General features: G+C 42.9%; 1 long non-coding RNA gene and 1 pseudogene across 1 annotated transcript; both read left to right on the forward strand.

The window, feature by feature from the left end:
• Positions 1–4118: 4118 nt before the first annotated feature.
• LOC148119157 (large ribosomal subunit protein uL30 pseudogene) lies at positions 4119–5009 on the forward strand (annotated as a pseudogene).
• A 9946-nt stretch (positions 5010–14955) lies between these two features.
• Positions 14956–17068, forward strand: LOC125411192 (uncharacterized). Its single transcript, XR_007235270.3, has 2 exons — positions 14956–15228; positions 15359–17068. It is a non-coding gene; the product is annotated as an uncharacterized LOC125411192 (long non-coding RNA).
• Positions 17069–22053: the final 4985 nt, after the last annotated feature.

Consider the following 22053-nt stretch of genomic DNA (forward strand, 5'->3'; position numbering starts at 1 on the left):
AAAAGTATCCCTCTTTTTGAAATGTAGACTTCAAGTGCAGCAGAGTAGAAGACCACAGACACAGGAATCAAAATGCCATTGATGTATCGCTAGTAAAAACATTTAGGGGTGACACTCCCATTACTACTCTTGGGCTCCTGGACCACTGAGTCCTGTTCAGGAAAGAACTGGCATCTTACACTGATAACACTCCAGAACAGTAGAGATTTCTAGAGAACCTTGCCCCAGGCCTGCAATGTATTTCTACCTTTCTAGCAAAGTAACTGTGTCTTTAAAGGTCATTTCATGGGCTTACAAAACTGGAAGTTTCAGGACAGCAGGGAATTGAGCAAGCCAATGAGTCCAACTGGGGCCATCGTCACACTTCCTTGACTTCGAAGTGAGTTCCTTGGGGAGAAACCATGTTGTATGAGAGAGCACTATGATGGCAGATAAGGTGTTTGGTCAGTACATAGTTGATATTTAGGGAAGAACTGTGTCCAGCGAAGCCAGAATCGATCCATAGTCTTTTCTATTCCAAAGGAAAACACCACCCTTTCCCTAGCAAGACACAGTCCAGGAGAGTCAACCTGTCCCTGGGTAGCTATAACAAGTTGAAGAAAAGGCGCCATACTGAGAACCCAGTGCTGGCCTCTGCTTTTAGCAGACTTGACACTCAACAGTCAGCCCTAAAGAGGAGAGGTCCACATTGCTCCACTGCTGAGCTGCCTCCATCCCTTGCCACCACAACACTGTGGTCACAAGCCTACTGGATGACAATGTGGTATCTAAGGAAAGACAGAACTGTAGCCACAGAACAGGCTATCCTATCTGTTTGGTTTTCAGACTCCGCTTCTGCTGAGGTCACCCTTTACTGAACATTCACTTAACACACAAATATTTTTATTTCTCTTGCTCCTTTAGAGTGATGAGGCCACGCTTCTTCTTCCCTAGAGAAACTGAGCACTCTAGCCACACCCCCATTCTTCTTCACCTTAACGGAAAGGCCATAACACAGAGAACACATAAACAACCCTCTCTCCAGAAACGGATTACCTTCCATCTAGAATGATGTGAGCTTTGGATACCAAAGAAGCAGGTTTTCAGTAGTACAGCAGAAAACAAGGTGTATTTCCTTATTTGTGCAGTATGTCCTATAACAGCTAAGATTCACCTCCTGAAATAGAATACGTTGGAAGATAGATAGATAGATAGATAGATAGATAGATAGATAGATAGATAGATAGATAGATAGATAGATAGAAGACTGGGTATCTCAACAGTCCTGATCATCAGGTGCTGGAGCCCCCAGGGATGTCTGAGAGAGCTGCCACGTGTGACCTGTCTTGGGACATAAAGAACAGCAACATTTCCTATGATTCCAATGCAATTCTACCAGAAGAGCTGGAAAACAGGGAGGCTCTCCTAGACTTTGAGGGTGAGAATATTAGTCTCCATGGGAAACTCATCCGTGAAAACACTTATGGACAGAGCTCGATGCTCCTGAATGGCGGAATAGGGATAAACAGTTGCCCCTCCCCTCCCTGAAAGCAGGGATGAGATGGCACGTCCCCTCTTTCTGTTGCCACAGACTGTTGGTTCTTTACGTAAATGTGCAAAAGCCAGACTCCATTTTGCCTGCAATCATGTACCTTCTTGTCAGCCTCTGTCCCCTAATTTCATTTCTGCCACCATAAATCATTTTCATGCAATCCTTTCCTTCTGTGTCTGTTTTTTTAATCCATGCATTTTGGACATGGTTGTCCTTTATCATATTGTCCATTTTTTAAGAAAATGAGCATTTTCTAGACATTAGATAGAAATAAAGATGGAAGCATTATTCAAATGTAGCAGAAGTGTAATTCGTTGTGGGTGTAAACACACAGGAGTCAGTAATTTTTAGCAGAGGAAGAATTACATGATAAAAAACACTTTTTTTTCTACATAGCCAATGAGTTTGACTGAGTAATAGTCTCTGTTATTGACATACTGAATATAAAATAACTGCAGTCATTCATAAACAGTGGGAAATAAGTGGATGGAAAATATGAAAAAGATCATACTTAGGAAAATTCACTGTTCTCTCTGACTACGCATTAGTATAGGACCTGGTTTGCATGGGCTCGTGTAGTTTAACTATGCTATTTAATATCTCAAAACTTCTTCCTTCCTAACCTGCAAAATAGGAGTGTCAATAATTTAGAGTCTTACTGGAATTGTACAGCATACATACATACATACTGTTTAGGCCAGAGTCTTTCATACGCTGTGTCAAAACAAGTATTGCTTGTTTTCAGAACACTGATAAAATAATGAGGTTAAAATGATTTCCAGGATGGGAGCCAGAGAGACTGAGGAAATGGTGATGTCAGACAAAATTAGACAGTTGTTCTGGGAAAGAGAAAATTAGTGAAATAGTTGGACGCAGTTAGCACATTCCCAGATGCTATGGGCATAAATTTGGAAATGAAATAACAGACATTTCAAAATCACCTCACAGTCATAACCACTTCCCACTGCTCACCGATATCCCCACCAACTCGAGTGGGCACTGCTCTTAAACAAGCTTCTCGTTTGCTTGATTTAGAAGCTACCTACATTCCCTTCCGTGGTTTCCTCTCTCACCATGTAAATGCATATGCCTGCTTTATTGACAAGCTGTCTTCTCTCTCTAACTATTAATGAAAATGTTAATTAAATACCTCCCCTGTGGCTTACCACCTGACACCTTTTCCCCAAAGTGGGCATGCCATAATTTATCATGAATCTTTTAAATTTTTTTCCTCTCCAGTTAGTTCTCAGAATCACAATCGGCTTCTTAAACACAGCAACTGGAACGAATTCACAGAATACATTATAATCACATCTGCCACCTCTACAAGTGGCCATTGATATGCAGTGGCTATAGATCCTCAAGACGGGGTGGGGGGCAGGGGATGGTGGAACACAAGAGGGAATGAGGTTGTCTAAAAGGTATTTATGGGAGAAAGCCTACCACTGTTTCCAATGGTAGAATAAAATACAGAGGGTCAATAAAAGGATCTCTCACTTTACATGTTATGAACACTCACCTGCCCCTAAATGCAACTGTGAACTCAGAGTGGTGGGGTGTGGGGGGGAATGAGTAGCCAAAAATGGTTGTATAAAATCCAGTTGTATTCGCTATTTTTCTTCTTGCTGTGACCAGATACCTGTCAAGAATCAACTCAGGGAAGAAAGTTTATTTCAACTAACAGTTCACAGGCTCAAGTCCATCGTGGTAGGGACAACATGGTGACAGCAGCAGCCTACAGCTTTGTTACCAGGAACCAGCTCACAAGTGGACATGTCAGAAAGCAGAAAAGGGGTACCTCTGCTCACCTGGCTTTCTTTTCCTCTCTTTGTATTCATTTCAATGCTCCAGGCTGTAGGATGGCACCGCTCACATTTGGGTCAGTTCCTCCCTCCTCAGCTCAACCCTGCTGGCATGACCCTCACATACAAACCCAGTAAGGTGTCTCCTATCTAAACCCATTCAAGCTGACCGTGATGATTAACCAATATGGTAGCCAATTAAACTTTCTACCTCATGATACAACTGTTAATGTTTAAAGTACTCAATATGCTACTATCTTTGTTTCTAGCTTTATTTTTCATTGTTTGAAACTTTGCCTAAAAGGTTCTCATTTTTCTGCCTCCTCTGTTTCCTGGTAGTTAAAGGACACTTGTTTAAACTAGAAATCTTCAAGCAACATCCAGAATTTGTGGATCAGGGCATGCCTTCCTCCAAAGAATGCATAGTAACACATGGGTCTCCCAGACTGGATGGGAATAGATGACAAACCCATACAGAGTAGTATGAGAGGAAAGAAATATTTAGGAAGAATGAGCTCCTACTACAGGCTTACCATTCTCACCTGTCCCTAAGGACAGGTATAATTGTAGAACACACTGAATCGTTGACAGGGACATAACTAGCCCTTTAATCCTCCCTTATGTGTGTCTACCCTTTATGTGATGTTCCTTACGGATACCTGGGCCAGCAATCCTGTCGTCTTCTCAAGCTAAACGGCTTTAGCTTGTTGATGATCGCTCACCATTGGACTTCAGGCTGATGTCAAGAATGGAAATTCAAATTAAAACTGCAACAAGGGTTTTTTTTCCGCCTGGAACCATGGAGGCTGTGCCGGAGAAGAAAAAGGTTCCTGCTGCGCCGCGAACCCAGAAGAAAAAGAAGGTTCCTGCTGCGTCAGGAACCCTGAAGAAAAAGAAGGTTCCTGCAGTGCCAGAAACCCTGAAGAAAAAGCGAAGGAATTTCGCAGAGTTGAAGGTGAAGCGACTTCGGAAGAAGATTGCCCTGAAGTCTCTACGAAGGGCCCAGAGGAAGCTCATCTATGAAAAGGCAAAGTACTATCACAAGGAGTACAGGCAGATGTACCGGACGGAGATCCGCATGGCTCGGATGGCAAGGAAAGCTGGGAACTTCTACGTGCCCGCAGAACCAAAGCTGGCGTTCGTCATCAGAATCCGAGGTATCAATGGTGTAAGCCCAAAGGTGCGCAAGGTGTTGCAGCTTCTTCGTCTTCGGCAGATCTTCAACGGCACCTTTGTTAAGCTCAACAAGGCTTCAATTAACATGCTGAGGATTGTGGAACCATACATTGCATGGGGGTACCCCAATCTGAAGTCAGTAAATGAGCTCATCTACAAACGTGGCTATGGCAAAATTCATAAGAAGAGAATTGCCTTGACAGATAATTCCTTGATTGCTCGATCTCTTGGTAAATATGGCATCATCTGCATGGAGGATCTAATTCATGAGATCTATACAGTTGGAAAACGCTTCAAGGAAGCGAATAACTTCCTGTGGCCCTTCAAATTATCTTCTCCACGAGGTGGAATGAAGAAAAAGACAACTCATTTTGTGGAAGGTGGAGATGCTGGCAACAGGGAAGACCAGATAAACAGGCTTATTAGACGGATGAACTAAGGTATTGCCCATGGTATTTTTGTAATCTGGTCAGTTAATAAACAGTCACAGCCTGGAAAAAAAAAAACTGCAACAAGGGTCCCTATAACTCCATTAAGAACAGCAGTCACTATCAAATAATGGTGAGGATGTAGACAGAATAAAAACCTTACATGCTGTTGGTATGGATGCAATCCCACATTTCCATTGTGGAGGTTCCTCAAAAGACTGAAAACAGACTTAGCACATGACCCAGCTGCATCCCTCCTGGGTATTTATTGAAAGGATACCAAGTTGACATAGCACAGAGATACTTGCACATCAGTGTTTATTACAGCACTGGTCGAAAGAGACAAGCCACGGAACCAGCTTAGGAGCCCAGCGACAGAGGAATGCATAAAGAAGGAGGAAGGATGCAGCTTGCAGGAAAATGAAGGCAACTGGAGATACCTAGTAGGCAAGTTAATCCTGTATCAGAAGGACAACATGGTTCCTAGGTTCTACACAGATACATACAATCATGCACATGTATGTAGTATGAAAGCAGAAAAGAAACTGTTTACAGGGACAGGAGGGACTAAAGGAAGGAAAAAGAGAAGCAACAAGAACATGCGTGTGGAAGCTTCACACACAGGTGGGAGTGTGTACATATATCTCTCTCAGATGGGCCTGGTCCAATCCTGGGAGCAATCACTTGGAAGAGTCAGAAAGCCCAGTGGAGTTATTAGTCTTTGCACTTGGGATGAAGCACACACGAGTTATCAGGCTCCATCTGCTTCATATTCAACACTTCTCTTGACTTTTCTTTTAGCATTCTGATGCTGTTACAAAAATGACCTTCCAAGAGCAGAGAAGCAGCGCCTCCGAGTTTGTTAGCACTTGTTACATGACCTCTGAAACAGCCATGCGGGTTCTCCAGATCAGAAAGAGATGCCTCCCTACCCCACTGAAACTGCCAACGAGTCCCTAGAAGTGTTTATGCTCCCTGACAAAGAGATTTGACCCCTTGCTGACAACCCTAGAATGAGAAAATATGATGACTCACCAGAGAACTGAAGGAGGCATTTAAACAGAGCTTTTATTTTTTTTTTCTCTTCTTTTCATGGATTATACTCCAGGGAAAATAAATAAATCTGGGGAGGGGTAGGCCCTGATGACAACTAAGATTTCTGACCTGTGATGGAGATGGAGCTGGGACGGAACGTCTGAGTATCAGAAGCAGAGTCTCACTCTGGCTCTAACAACATGAAAACATCACAATACATCACTTACCCTTGGAAGAATCTCTCACATATATAATGCTGTCAGAGGCCCCCCTTGTACATGAAAAGGGTACCACATTACACACCAAAAAGGAACCCTGTGAAGCTACCTTGGGAGCAGGAAAGAAAAACGAGCACTCACAACAGGAGTTGGGCAATCCCTAAACAGCATAGGTCAGGAAAAAATTCCCAGAGTAAGACATTGATATATTTCCATCCTCTTCCTGACTGCATATGTCCCAGGAACACTCATCAATAAACGTCCTGGGATGTTTTATAAACAGCTCGCTTCTGCTGGTTCCAATTTCCATCAGGTTTTCAGGAAGAATCCCCAACTTGCCACTGCTCTGCAGCACAGAGGCATGAAGCTCCTTTTTGTCCTGGTGCGTGGTAGCTTCTCGTCTGTTTATCTCTAGTGCTCTATGGTAACAGTGAGCATCTTCTTCCTGCATCTGTTTATCTTTGGTGCTCCATGGTGGCTGTGAGCATCTCCTTCCTGGTTAGTATGGTCTGTATCTATTCCACTTGCAGTGATTTTACTCCACGCATCTGTAATTTGAAAAAGCACTGAAGAATGTGGCAAATCCCAGGGTTGAGGCGGTGGTGTTTTTTGGGTTTTTGTTTGTTTGTTTGTTTTGAGGGCTTTTATTGACATGGGTCATATTTCTGCTCCTTTTGCAAATGATATTGAAATATTCATGGGAAATTAGCATAAGGTGCATCCTGCTTTATGAAGAGGTGTCACAGAATGATATCCATAACTGATGCATAAAATATAAGTTTTCTATTTTTATACACAAAAAGTAGACTCGGGTGTATCAAGGGTTTATTACGTGAGGTTCCTTAGTCCCTAGATAGTCCCAATGGAATCCAGAGCACAACTAAATTAAGTGTCCTGTGGTTTAGAACATTTAGGTCTTTAAATTTGTATCGGATGTTCAAGTTCTTTTTCTCATTACATGAGTTTTAAAACATAGCATATGCAAAAGAAGATGCTGAAGGGGTCTTTATGGTGCGTGATTTTTCTTCCCTTACTGACTAAGAGTGGGGAAATCATACTTGCCAGAGTTATACCGATGCTCAAGGCTTAGCTAGTGTATTTCTCTTTGGTATTTAAGAAGAATATAAGTGGTTCATTATGGTGAGAGGAACCGAGGAGACTGGCTTATTAAACTGTTTTCCTGAGCTAAAGGAGATGAATGGAAGAAAGTTAAACTTTGCTGTGATTGCATCTTAGAAGTACATCAGTGTGAGAGGAACAGATTGCTCCGCTTCTGGGGCTGGCGAGATTGCTGGGCAGGTAAAAAGGCCTGTGCTACCAAGTCTGATAATCTGAGCTCAATCTCCAGCCCACACTGGAGCACTGTCTGCTGCAAACTGCCCTCTGACCATGATGTGCACCATTGCAGACACATACACACACATAACACACACACACACACACACACCATACTACATACAAGCACACACATACCACATACACACACACCACCCACATAAACACACACACCACAAACACACACACACACACCATACTACATACAAGCACACACATACCACATACACACACACCACCCACATAAACACACACACCACAAACACACACATCACACACAAACACACACAAGTAATCCACACCCACACACACCACCCACATAAACACACACACACACTACAAAAAACACACCATACACAAACACACACCACACACACCACATACATACTACACCACATACACAAACACACACACAAACACACACCACACATCCACATGCAAAAACACACACACCATAAACACACACATACTACATGTACACATACATACACACACAGCCCACACATAAACACACACATACTATATACACACACATACAAACAACCCACATACACAAACACACCACATACACCATAAATAAATATAATTTTTTAAAAAACTAAGCTCTACTTGTGAAGTACCGGCTTTGAGAGGAAGAAAGCAAGGCATCAACAGTATTCAGTTTTCTTGGATGGAAGCTTGGGGCAAGGCTTGGCCGGGGTGGGGCATGTTGGTTGTACACACTTCTTGCCAACTCCAAGTCCGGTAACTGTAAAGTTAGGGACTTGAAATTATCCATCATTTATGTGCTTACCTCAGAGAAATCTGCAAGCACACATCAGGGCTTTTCTCCATCCTCTCAGGCCGCCTCCCCTCCACATCCCGCTGATAAGCACGTTACAGCACCCTACTTGTTAGGGGTGAGTCTGCATTGTCTCATGTCTGGTCCCAGACTGAAGCTTAGGGTAGGATTTACCTTTGTCTCCTGACTCGGTGCTCTGAGCACAACTCTCATATCATGCCCCAGGCTTACACCCCCGTCGTAAGAGGAGTCGTGATGCCATGTCTCCTGTGGCTTGGGTAGCCATAGACCTGGGACCAGGTATATCTGTTTCTTGTCTGGCTTAGCATTTATGCCAGAGTTTTCATTGCTTAACGAAAGCATATTGATATGAATGAATGAATGAATGAAAAACAATTGACCTAATAAAAGTATATATGTGGGAATGGATCCCACAGATGTCCACTGTGCAATTCCAGTTTCGACAGAATCCATATGAGACACAGATGCCCTGAGACGGTCCTCAAACTGAGCTTGAGGTGTTTCAATAATGATTTCATGCTGCATGACCACTTTGCTGTTTGATTAAGCCTGAAAGATGACCAGGGATAACTCGTCTCATTTGTTACCCCTTTCCAGAGCACGGTCCAAAGGACTCCTCACAGCACAAAGGGTGATCTCTCACTGGAAACCAGGGATGGTTTTCCTTTGCAGCCACAGATGAGGGTAGAAGTGCACACAGTGCCCTGCTGGCTCCCATCACCGCTGGGTGGACAAGCCCCATGCTGAAGGCTACAAGCTACACAAAGCTGCCGGCATTGACAGCAAGGGCTCAGTGGCAAGTAGGAGAAGCTATGGTTTAGACATATGGGAGCTACAATGAGAAAACTGAGTCGAAGCAATCCTGCTGCAGAGTCGATGGCATTTTCAAAGATTCATAGTATCCGTGAGAGGACTGTACCCAAAGTCAGTTCAGCAAGCACAGCTGCAGAATACACATTCATATCACTAGGAGATGCATGACTTCCATGAGCCAAAGCCATCTAATTTTTTTCCCATTTTCTCATGAATATATTTAAAAGGGGAATAGCTGTCCATGTGCTGACTCTGTTAGCAGAAGAAAAGTTTTCCACACAGGTACTAACTTTAGAGCCATTCTATCAAGTGTTTCAAAAGGAAAATTAATTCAGATTAATTCCATTCATGCCTCCCTGTATTTTTTTCATTTAGTCTTTTGAACTGAAGTGAAGCTTAGGAAGTTCTTTCTGTTAAATATCAAACATTCCTGCAAATATTATAAACCAAAATAAAATGTCAATTTATGGGGAAAAATGTTTTTTAACAAGGAGCATGACTGCAACTTTGGTAGAGCACAGCGTGGCTAAATGATGCTTTTAGAAAAGTGTGTCTTTATGACTGTGTTATACATATGATCCACAGCTGCCTTCAGAGAGACTGGGAGTCTGTCCACCAGGGTGCAAGCATGGTGCTTTTCATCTGCGTACAGAGAGGAGCTGATTTATTAAACACTGTTGAATGGACACAAAACAGACACCAAATGGAATGTTCACTTTCACTCACCATAAACTGGACTTTCTAAAGCTTGGACTCTCACTAAAATGTTTCTATGTGTGCTCCAGTGGTACTGACCATTTGACAGGAAAGAAGTCTACACTTTCCATGTACTTTACCAAATCTGGTTTTTAAATACGTTAATTAAAAAACTAACAAATAGAAGGACAGTTCAGCCTTTGAAGACTTGGTAAATTATAGCGGGAAACCAGAGCTTTCAAGGCTGGAGAGATGGCTCAGGGTTTAAGAGCACTTGTCCTTGCTGAAGTTCCAGGTTTGATTCCCAGCACCCACACGACCACCCATCAGTCAATTCCAGGAAATCCAATGTCCTCTTCTGACCCCCTTAGGCACCAGGAATATATGTAGGCACACATAAGCAGAAGATAAAATAAATAAAACTTTAAAAATGTATTTATTTTAAAAACAGAACTGGTAAACAGGAAGGCATTTAAATGTTTCCCAGGAAATTAAGAGAGATCAGATTATGACCATGTTTGTTTGCACGCTTGCTGGTTTAACTGCAATAAACTCTCACTCTGTAACCCAGGCTGGCCTAAAACTCACTACAGAGTCCAAGCTGGAGCTAAATTCAAAATAATCTTCCCACTTCCATTTTCTGGGTACTAGGATTACAGAAGGGAACCCCCACATTCAAGTCAGGGTCAGTGGTTTAATCCGGAAATGTTGTTGTTGTCTTTTGAAGTAGGCTTTTTTTATGCTTTCTTGAGTTTTAAAGCAGACAGTATGTCTTTATGAGGTATGACATAATGCCTCGAGATATGTAGATATATGTAATGATTAAATCAAAATAATTAACATATCCATAACCTTGCACAATTATTTTTGTAGTGATGACAGTTAAGACCACTCTCTTAGATACTTCAAGCGTGCAATGTACTATTATCAATTATTGTCATTGCGTTGCACAGATTTCTAAAACTCATTTGTCCTTCATTGTAATTTGGACTTTTTTTTTTTTACTATTTCTACGTCCTCTCTTCGCCCCACAGCCTCTGGCACTCACCGCTTCATCCTGTCACTGACTATAACCTTTTAAAGATTCTGCACATGAGTGGTATCATATGGTGTTTGCCATTCTCTCCCTGTTCTATTTCATTTAGCTTTTATCCTACAGGTCCATCCACATTGTCAAATGACAGGAAATCCTTTTGTGAGTCTTAATAATATACCACTACATAGAATATACCACGTTTTCTTTATCCATTTATCCACTGAATGAACTCTTGAGTTGGTTCTGTTTCTTGACACTGTGCAGTGAACAACCTACTGACTTCAATTCATTTGAATATATACCGAGAAGTGGGATTGCTGGATCATATGGGAACTCTATTTTTAATTGTTTTTAGGAACCTACAGATTGGTTTCCATGCTGGCTCACAAATTTACATTTTTCACTAACCATGAACAAGGTTGCTTTCTCTCCACATCATTGGGATAGTTTTGTCATCTTGCCACAGCCTAGAATCACCTAGGACAGAAGTCTCAGTGAAGATCTGTGTGGATCGAGATGGCTTATCGGTGTGTCTTTCAGGTTTGCCTTGATTTTCTTAACTAAAGTAGAAAGACCCTGGCTGGCAGTTGTTGCCAGAGACTGCTAGTTTGTTCCTGGAGGCTCAGACCCAAAATAATTACATCTAACTGTATTAATAAAAACACTGCTTGGCCAATCACTTAATCATATTGCTAGCTAGTTCTTATATCTTAAATTAACCCATTTCTATTGTGTTATATTTTACCACAAGGCTCATGGTTTACCAGTAAAGTTCCCAGGCCACCTGTCTACTCCACCTTCTTTCTCCCAGCATTCATTTTAGTTTTCCCCACCTAGCTCTATTCTGCTCTATCACAGGACAAAGAAGCTTCTTTATTCATTAACCAATAGGAGAAACGCATACAGAAGGACTTCCCACGTCAGGCAGTGGATTACATCACTCCCTATATTAGAGGCCTGGATTGTACGAGTGTATAGAAAACTAGATGAACACTTAGTATACAGGTAGTTATTCTCCAAGCCCCCTCCCTCTATCTCATCCAGCTGCCTCAGGTTCCTGCTTTGACTTCCTCATAACAATAGATAGTAACTGGACTTATAAGCCAAGTGAACTCTTTCTTCCCTAAGTTGCTTTGGGGGGGGCATTTTTTTGTAGCTACATATATGAAACTAGGACAGACATCAACACTTCCTATTGTCTCATCTTGCTGACAATAACCATCCTATCAAGAGTCAGGTAATATATCACTGTGCTCGCATTTTCCTGATTACTGATTTTGAGCACTTTCTCATTTATCTGTTGGACATTCATATATCTTTCTGGGGATCTGCCTGTTCAGACATTCTATAGTATCAATACTTAATATCCACCAAAGGTCTTTGTGTCAAAGGATTGGTTTCCTACAGGGGCGACGAACAGATATGGTGGAATGCAAGGATGGTTGGCACACTTCAATGGATATGATAGACTACTTTTAAAAACAGGGCACAAAGGCCGTCTAATCATCTCAACAGGTGAAAAATGAGCATTTGGGGAAAGTCAACAACTGTACATAATAAAAGTTAGGTTTAGAAAAAGTAACTCAACAAAATGAAGACCATGTCTGATAATCCCAGAGCTAACACTACGTTCAAAGACAGGAAGTTGATAGACTTCCTTTAAAATCAGAAAAATATAAAAACAAGGTTTCCTACTCGTGCCTCTTCTTCTCAGTGTGGTTCAAGAAATCCTAGGTACAGTATTCAAGAAAGAAGACGAGAAAGACATCAGGCAGAGAAGACGCTAAATTGTTCTAGTCTGCAAATGGCATAATTTTACATAGAAACTAAGAGGGGTTTGAATTCCATCCCATTTGGTCATAATCTTATTATTCTTCTACTATCCCCTTGAATGTATTGAGCGGTTTGGCACCTATATTCATAAGGGATACTGACCTATAATTTTCCTTCCTTCTAGTGCTCTTATCTGGTCCAAATATCAGAGCAATACTGGCCTTTCAAAAATTAGTTTGCTAGTACTCCTACCTAGTTCATGACTCTTTGTTACAAAACCCTCGTCAACTAACACATCATTTAATTCCTCTGATTAAAGGAAGGAAAATCTAAAGCTCATAGGAGCTTTAGATTGCTCCTATGTATAGTGAGAACTCTAGGAAGATCCACTCTCAGGCATGTGGTAAGAATTAAGATTTGAGGAAAGCATTTTGCTAACTATAGAATCCTAAACTCAAAGCAGAGACACTGTCAAAGACACAGTTCCAAACTCTCTTCTTTGTGACCTTCTCCAGACCCGACTCAAGGGGACTGGTCGAAGTTTACGTAGAAGGATATGCTGGGTGTAATATAGAAGCTACCTTTGATATCTGCAGAGAGAGAATGTGGCCTGACTTACAACCCTATCTTCTCTTGTGTACTGAAGGCACAGAAACGTTCCTTAGAAGGAAACAGATGAAGTGGAAGCCTGAAAGAAGAATCAACCTGAGATCATGAGGTCTAAGTGGGACCCGCTGAGTCCCAACCAAATGCTGCACTGATCTTCACATAGGTGACTTCTGCCCAAGATTTCAGGCCGGGTTCCATGAGACCCACATCATGGCCTAGGCAGCTGATGAAGAAGTCACAGCCTGAGCTAAGCCGCCTGTCCCAGGGCAGTGGAACCTTCCCAAGAGGCATGTGCTAGGCTAGCCTAGTGAGTAACTGAGTCAATGAGATTCTCTAGGTGTTTTAATTCTTCCAAAAGAGCCTGAGCTCTAGAGAGGGACACAGAAGTGGAGGTCATAAGACAACAGAACCTACAGGTTAGAGACGAGAGAAAACCGTCAGATAAAAGTCACTACCGAAACCGAGGAAGGAGAATTTTACGGATGAGTGTGGCTGAGTCTGCAGGAGATTCTTGTAGGCTAAACTATGCACCTTAAATATATAAACTGAAGTTCTCACTCCCCAATACTTTAGAACACCCTAAATACTTTAATTGAATGTAGAGCTCTTACGAACCTATAATTGAGTTAAAGTGACGGTCATCAGGGTGGATGCTCATGGGTCACCATGTGACTAGGAACTATGCAGAGGGTATCTAGACACAGACACAAACACACAAATCTGGTAGAGATGGATGGATAATGCCTCTGTAAGTCAGGGGAGTATGCCACCAGAAGCCGGGTGAGAGGGATAGAAGAGGTTATCTCAGCCCTCAAAAAGAAGCATCTAGGTCATCTAGCTTGCAGAGCCGTGAAACAATGCATCTCTGTGGTTTTAGCACCCCATCTACGGTATGTTTTAGAGCTAACCAGGTGCCTGAAGCCACCAATGAACCTGGCATACCAACTAGCTAACCAGAGGCTTTTACGGTTTCTCTTTTACCCTCATATCCCCCACAGCAAGCCTATTGGCTTTGATAACCTGAGCTCCCTCTGTTCCATGGAACCTGAAAGAACTTTGTTAACTCGGTGGGAGATTAGCAATGTTTAGGAATGAGTCAATGAAGCAGCTGGAAGCAACTGGAGCTGCTGCTTTGGAGCCCTCAGATCAGAGTGGAGGAAATTTGAAACAACTTTCCTGAGGGCTTCAGGGAGAGGCAAGCAGCCAGCCACTCAGCGGCTTGGCAAAGCAGGGAACAGCAGGTGATGCTGGGAAACCTGTATCCTGGCAGCTTTCTGCTGGGGGCAGGCTCCAGTCTCCCAGCTTAGGCTTATTCCCAGCCAAGCCATGGCATCCAACAGAGCGATTCCGGAAGGAACCAATAGAGGAGATAATCCTCTCCGCAGTGCAGCAAGTATTTCCGACATTAGTGTTACACTCAAGCACAGGTCTCTGGTCATTTTCATGATGGACCAGAGACCAAATCAAGGGAAGAGTACTCTCTGGGTTCTTTAGCCGGCAAGCCTTCCCCCAGCAGCTCGTTTTCCCACAGCCTGGATTCACCTGACGCCTGGTGTGAGGAAAGAGCTGGCAGGCATCCTGACTCAGCCATCTGTGCTTCCTCTCCTCACCAAAGTGGGAAAGCATTCCGAATAAATGATTTTGAATACCCCTTCAATCCATTCGAGTTCTCATGACCTCACAATAGAAACGCCTCGGGGACTGGCGCTGTCGGCGGCTGCTGGAGGGAGGCGGTCGCTGAACAATATTCTCCAAACTCGTTGGGAAAGAAAGGGAAAGGCTGGGGCGAAAAGAAACAGGTCCTCTGAGTTTTGGAGAGACGGGACTCAGTACGGAACGGCCTTGCAGGTGGCGAAACCGCATGGCTCGTTTAGGGGCTGAATTAGCCCAACTAACCCATCCTGGCTCGAGGTGGCACCTGAGAATGTGACGCCAACAACTGCCAACTCGATGTTTAAATTGCACGTTTTATTTGTAAGACGAGTTTTAATTTATTTTGTCTTCTTTTGTACCTTTGACTTAAACAAACACATTTTCTTTTCAAGACTTTCCGTATGACAGACCAAGATTTTGGGATCACAGTTCTTCGTGTTTTGTCTTCCAGAACATTCGTTTGAGATGAATACTTTTACCTTCACTTTTCAAAGGCTTTATTTGTTCGAGTTCAAGAAGGTTGGATAACTCAGCTCAGGACACACAGCTAGTAGACAGAAAAACCAAAAGTTGGATATAGGATTTTTGCCACAAGACATCTTCCTGGTGCTGATGAGAAGGTTCAGTGGTAAAGAGCCCTTGATATTTGGAAGATATTCTCCCAAAGGGTCGGAGTTCAGTCCCCAGTACCAACATCAGGCAGCTCACAACCACCACCTTTAACTGCAGCTCCAGGAGATCCAACACCATCTTCTGGTCTCATCAGGCACCCACGTGCTGCTGACTATGTGCGCATCCACACAGACACATACTTGCACAGAGAATGTTTTTAAGTAAATCTTTTATGAAAAAAAAAAACTTTCTTAGAGAAAGGGAAAGGGTTTCAGTATCAGACAAGGGAGATTATTTTGCGTGCACTGATTAACATAGCTCAACTGAAAAGGTCTCTTGCTGCCTCTCTGTTTCTAAGATAAATCAATTAGCACCCCGCTGTCAGTTCCAGTGAGATAACCAATCATTTCCGGGATAATTCTGTAATCTTGATCCCTAATTAACATAAAGTCCATTTTGGAATTTGGACTAACTCTACAAGGATCTGCTAGTCCCATAGAATTCAAGTTTCAGACTAAAATGTAAGTCGAGGGACTCTTCCAGAATGTATAAATAGTGGATGTAATTTTCGTATTGCTTAACCGAGAAGATAAGTAGGTACAAGACAGAATACAGATGTAGTGGTGCCTTTAAATGAATTAATATCTTACTGACTGCAAATAGAATCGACAAACATTTGAATAATTAGCAGTACTTATGCATAAAAGTACCTTAACTATTCTGTCTACAGCAATGACAGAGTTCATCCATGGATTTTAGATGCCTTAGACAAAGGGCACAACAGGCCCAGGGACATTGTCCATCAAGATGGGAAGTCCTTGTTGGTCCTCACAGAGGAAGCCTGAGAGACAGAAAGGGAAAGTGTCTGCCCACAACCACACAGTCACAAGCCAACGCCTTTGTGCATAGCCAGTGTTCTTTTGAGCTGAGCAACAGTTGGCCCCAGTGATCACTCGCCGTCTGCACCTTGGAAAGAAAGCATTAGGAATGGGGAGAATAGACTCGGGTGCACAAAGACAGAACTTGACTTTTCCAAAACTGAATGAAACGTCGTGCTTGAATCCTTACTTTATTAAACATAAAGTCGTTCATCTTTATCAATTCTGGAAAGAAATTAGTCAACTCAAGATTTCTCTCCTTGACGAATTCCATCTCGCACACGTTGGGGCGTGATCAGAGGAATTGACTTTAAGGCATTTGAAGTTCAAGCTTTGTACATCCATCCGTCATCCACAAATCCATGTCTGACCTGCAGCTCCCCTCTTGAGTCTTGGACGTCATTATGCTCCCAAGCTGCATCTCACTGATGATGGTGCCTCTGCCTGCACACACAAGCCTCTGGCCATACAGCCCACGTGGAGTTCTAATCTACTCCCCTTTGCTTAAGCTTGAGAAATACCATGAGGATACCTACATAATCATGACCTTCCTAAAATTTTCTTACGCTTCTCCTAAAAACAAGACAGACATCTGACTGCCATCTCGAGTACTCCCCTAAATTCCAAAACTGCATCATATGAGGCCAAATAAAAAGGACTTTTTTCTCTTTTCTCTCTAATCGTTCTTTCTGTAGCTTCCTTAAAGTGCAGAAAAGACATACAACTGTGAGAAAAGACACCTGTGAAATGTCTAGACATCTGCGTGCCACACTTCAATTTGCAGTGACTACAGGGATCACAGTTAGGGTGGTGTCGCCTTTAAAAGCGATTTCATGCAAGACACGCCTTTTATATGATATAAGCTACAAAATGTGTGGAGGAATGTATATGTGTGAGTATGTGTGTGTATAAGTGTGTGTGTATGCGTGTGTTTGTGTGTGTGTGTGTGTGTGTGTGTGAGAGAGAGAGAGAGAGAGAGAGAGAGAGAGAGAGAGAGAGAGAGGAGACTGGGGTGTTGAAGATCTTCAAGGAAAACAAGCTATGGAATTAAAAACCAATAGAGAAACAGACCCCACTGGATTGAGAATGGTATTCGCATGGCCATAAGGTGGAGCGGTTATGCATCAGTTACGGCTCAGAACTGCAAGGAATGATGCCCTCCAATTCACTGAAGCCGCAGCTTAAACGGCCTGGTTTAATTGCCCTCCAAAGTTCCACTTGCCTAATGCCGTCCTTCTTTGGTCTAGCATGGCCTGAATAGCCGCTGTAAGTGAACTAGGAAATAAGATCCAATCATTGCCTCCAAGCGGACCCCCAGCTAAATGAGATCAAATCCAAATGTCAGCAAACCTTTCCAGTCTAAGAATGAAAGCAGTTAAATAACCTCAGTAACCCAAATTTCCTGTACCACACTGACTTTCAGTGCACTCAATAAACTTCTGGTCCTCCGGCCCCAGCTCTCTCCCCTACTCCCACCCCACACGCCCCCAACCCCCCAAAATAAATCCCGCATATGTTAAAATCCCAGTCCTGTTATCTGTCACAAACACAAGTCACTCCCCCTAATGGAAGGACAGTGTCTCTTCACCGAGGCTGAAGTTCTTGCCAAGCTGTTCCTGTCCCTGACCACTGAGTGCCGCTGCATTCTTAACCACTGTGAATAGTGCATTCTCTGTCTTATACAAGTTCTTTGGATGCTTAGGAAATCCACAGTGACTCTGCCATCACACTGGCTTAAGAGGAAGCCCCTGGTGGACAGACGGAGTGGAGCTGAGGAGGATCAGTGGAGCTGAGCACTGAACTAAGTTAGCCCTAGAGCAGTGCCAAGGTGGGAGGCACTGGAGAGAAGGGTGGGAGAGAGAAAGAGACGGAAGGGTGACCCAAAATAAGACACACACACCTCCACACACATACACACACTTCTCTCAATAAAGCTGGTGATATGGCACTGTGGGTTGATGTGTTTACTGCCTAATGACTTGAGTTCAGTTCCTGGGACCCAACATGGTAGAAAGAAAATGCCACCTACACTAAGTTGTCCTCTGATCTCCCTGCACACTTGATAATATGCATGCGTGTGCACGCATGCACACATCTGCATACATGCACACATGCAAGTAGAAGTGATATTTGTACCTGTTTTTCTAATTAATGTTCCTCCTCAACTCATACTTAGCACAAGTCCTCAACCACAATCTGCGGGGAGTAGTACCGGATGATTTAACAGATTTCCCAGCCCAGATCCTTCTATCCACAGCTAAAAAGCTCGAACCTTTGACGAAATAGCAAAATGATCATGGAATTACCCCCAATGTAAATATAATCATACAACAGATTCTGCTGACCAGGACAACAGAAAAGGGGATTGACGCTTCCTTGACTTAGCCACAGCACCCTTGTTAACTTAACCTTGTTCCAAGTTAATGACCAAGGGAAGCCTCACATCAGGTCCCCAGACTCAGCTGCTAGCCAACAAACTCCTCAAGGCCTTTTCAGATGAACCTCCTCCCAGTGCTGTGGCTGGGCAGTTTTATTTATTTATTTTTTTTAAATATTTATTTATTTATTATGTACACAATATTTTGTCTGTGTGTCTGTCTGCAGGCCAGAAGAGGGCATCAGATATCAGTTCAGATGGTTGTGAACCACCATGTGGTTGCTGGGAATTGAACTCAGGACCCTTGGAAGAGCAGGCAATGCTCTTAACCTCTGAGCCATCTCTCCAGCCCTGGACAGTTTTATTTTTATCTTCGTGACCTTTCATCTGAACGTCATGCTGTGTCCTTGAATCTGCTCAATGCCGTCTTGCAGTTTTAGATCATTGTTTCAGTTTTTAATTCCAGCTGTTCTGTGTATTCAAACTCTCCTATAACTGACTCACATTTACCTGGCTAACGCTGCCTCTAAGTTTATCAAAATATTTAAAAAGCCAAAGACATGAGGAACTTCTCTCCAAGCCAAAAAGAATAAATAAATCAAAATTTATCAAAAAGTATCAAAGCCCCGGGTGGTTATTATTGACCATCCTGAAAGGTAGGAAGGATAAAGATATTAACAATGGTGATAATTATGGTGATGATGATAATGGTGATGATGATGGTGATGATGATGATGGTGGTGGTGATGATGGTAGTGATGATGATGGTGGTGGTGGTGATGATGGTGGTGGTGATGATGGTGGTGGTGATGGTGGTGATGATGATGGTGGTGATGATGGTGGTGGTGGTGATGGTGGTGGTGATGATGATGGTGATGATGATGGTGGTGATGATGATGGTGATGATGGTGGTGGTGGTGATGATGATGGTGGTGATGATGGTGGTGAAGATGATGATGGTGATGATGGTGGTGGTGATGGTGGTGATGATGATGGTGGTGATGATGATGGTGGTGGTGATGGTGGTGGTGATGATGATGGTGATGATGATGGTGGTGATGATGATGGTGATGATGATGGTGGTGATGGTGGTGGTGATGATGATGGTGGTGGTGATGGTGGTGATGGTGGTGATGATGATGCCTGAGAAAAGTGAGGACTAGCATTCATTAATCACCATGTACCAATTCTTCAGCCAACCCTCTGAGTGCAATCTCTAGTTTAATTCCACAGCAATCAGATTGGTAGCTGCAATTAATATCCCCAGTTTAAAGTTAAATCCTTGAGAGTCTCTGGGAAGCTGCATCCTTTGAATATTCTACTTTGATTATGCTTTGGATGAACGATGAAACTGAAAATTTAAAAGCCAGACCATCTTCCTCCAGAGCCAGGGTCTTGGAACGTCTACGGCTGTTAAGAGACACCAGGACCATGGCAACTCTTACAAAGGAAAACATTTCATTGTTTACATCCAAACCGTTGCAGAAATAATATTGAGAATAAATTGGAGTCCTTAGAATCTCTATTGCTGGCCATTCGTACGCTGCTTGGGGCTGGAGTTTATCGGATCAGTCATGCAGAGCCAGAGAGCTTCAGTTCTCCCAAATAATATCTGAAATTCTCGACACTGAAATATCCAGGCATCAAAATCATTAATCGGGCAGGAAAATACTCCTACTGAAGTTACTGGGCTAAATTCTTCCCGTGAGATGCAGGAGTCCCGCAGTAAAATTGCATCAAGTTTGAAAATCTCATCACCAATAAGACAGTCAATTAGAATCTCAATGTCCAAAGATAATGAATGAGCTAGTCATGGTCTGTCATCCCAATTGTTCTCAACAAGTCAATGGGAAAATGTCTTCAGATAGGTCCATCTTACTCTCTTACTGTGAGAACAGAAGTGATCTCTAGTTCACCTTTGGACTGTTATAATGATCCTTGTACAGAGAAACACTACCCATGGTAGCTACTCAATAACAAGTGTTATCCGGATGGAAGGGAAAAAAAACATATGTCAGACCAAGTACTCTGTAATCAAACCTGTTCATTTCATTGGCCTCAGTATGTCCACTCTGCCTTCTCACCTCCCTTTCCATAGCTCTATCCACCATATTCCATAGTGCCTTATCATCCAGAGAATCCAGTGATTTTTCTCACGCATCTAGTCCCTTGTGTTAGCAAAGGCATGATGCTAAAGAGGTGAAATACCACTCCCGTGTGTGCGCACACATGTGTGCATGCAGGTACACACTGATGTGTGAGTGGGCATGTGAGCAGAGGTCAGAAGTCACTGCAGGAACATCACTCAACTGCCCAAGCCCTTCCCTTATTTGTTGAACAGGTCTCTCACTTAACTGGCAGCTCACCAATGCAGCTACAATTGCTGGCCAAAAAATCCTCAGGGATCTTCTTGTCGGCCCCATCTCATTCACACACACACACACACACACACACACACGTGCTCTCACACACGCTCGACCTTTTTATGTATGTGCCGGGGATCAAACGTGAATCTTCACTCTTACACACAAGCACTTTACCAACTGAGCCATCTCCCCAATCCCCCAAATATTCCTCTTAAAGAAAATTGGTATTAAAACATAACAAAAAACGTTTGATTCTCATTCATTTTCTATTTTCTGACTTTATCCCCTCAAGGCAGAATATCTTAATAACCAAATATTTGCATAATGCCTTTATTTTTATGTCCTTGAATCCCACCAAATGTTTTATGATAGTTGGCAACCCTCTAATAGTATCCAATCCAATTAAGTCTATGTTAATTTTAGGTAACTTGGGATATTCAGAGCACTATGATGAAAGACTATAGATCGTAAATGAGTCTGAGAGAAAGGAGCTCTAGACAAGAAAATGTCAGAGGCATCTCCTCCCACTCCTGTCATTAGGAGAGTTGCAATAGTAATGGGAGGAGGTGGGGTTGAGAAAAACATCCTATGAGGGTAGCTGTGAGGGTTTACTGAGTTAGCCTCAGCAACTTCGTTTAATGCCCTTTTTCTGGTAGGTTTCCCACACTTGATAAAATCTCCCAGCTCTTACAGGCAAAGGTTGCTGAGATCACTGACTATGTTCCAGGAGGGCTGGAGAGATGGCTCAACAGTTAAGAGTGTTTCTTGAGCTGGGAGCGGTGGCACAGGCCACCAACACTCTGGAGGCAGAACTAGGCAAATCTCTGAGTTCAAGGCCAACATTGTCTATGTGATGGGTTCCAGGCCAGCTAAGGCTACAGTGAGACCCTGTCTCCATAACAAAGAGAGAGGG

The sequence above is a fragment of the Myodes glareolus genome, chromosome 18, assembly GCF_982192425.1.
Source record: "Myodes glareolus chromosome 18, mMyoGla1.1, whole genome shotgun sequence".
Lineage (NCBI taxonomy): Eukaryota > Metazoa > Chordata > Mammalia > Rodentia > Cricetidae > Myodes > Myodes glareolus.